This window comes from Sinocyclocheilus grahami, unplaced genomic scaffold (assembly GCF_001515645.1).
Source record: "Sinocyclocheilus grahami isolate Dianchi unplaced genomic scaffold, SAMN03320097.WGS_v1.1 scaffold990.1, whole genome shotgun sequence".
NCBI lineage: Eukaryota > Metazoa > Chordata > Actinopteri > Cypriniformes > Cyprinidae > Sinocyclocheilus > Sinocyclocheilus grahami.
In genome coordinates, this window is record NW_015506169.1 from 11,048 (window position 1) to 11,601 (window position 554).

Below are 554 nucleotides of genomic sequence, written 5' to 3' on the forward strand. Positions count from 1 at the left end.
ATGACCCAGCTGGAACAGGAGATACCAAGAATCAGAAGAGCCACAATCTTCTCCACTCTTGATGTGAACAGCATCACTATGTCAGTGTAACTAAGTAAATGAAGAGAATGCAAGACCTACTTGGACGCTGGATTCTCCAGCCACTGCCTCAGCGCTGGTATATACCAACGGCATGACCAGGACAAAAGAGTGGTTGCATATGCCAGCAAGACTCTTCTTCTCTCAGAGTGCAAATACTCATACTGTGAGAAAGCCCTGCTCTGTACTGTATGGGCCACCCAGAGATTCTCCAACTACATCGGAGCACAGAAAGTGATCATAGAAACTTGTCACCAGCCTGTCACATTCCTCAACAGCCAGTGCATCCGAGACGGTATGGTCACAAACGCACGCATAGCCACATGGCTAATGGCCCTCCAGGGGCGCAACGTAGAAGCACGAAATGCTCAAAATCACAAGTCGGCGCTGGGTAACGGCCTGGCAGCCTGCCAAAGCTGCTCCAATGACATACCGACTGAGATCGTAGAAGCAGAAAGGCCCCAACTACTGCCACC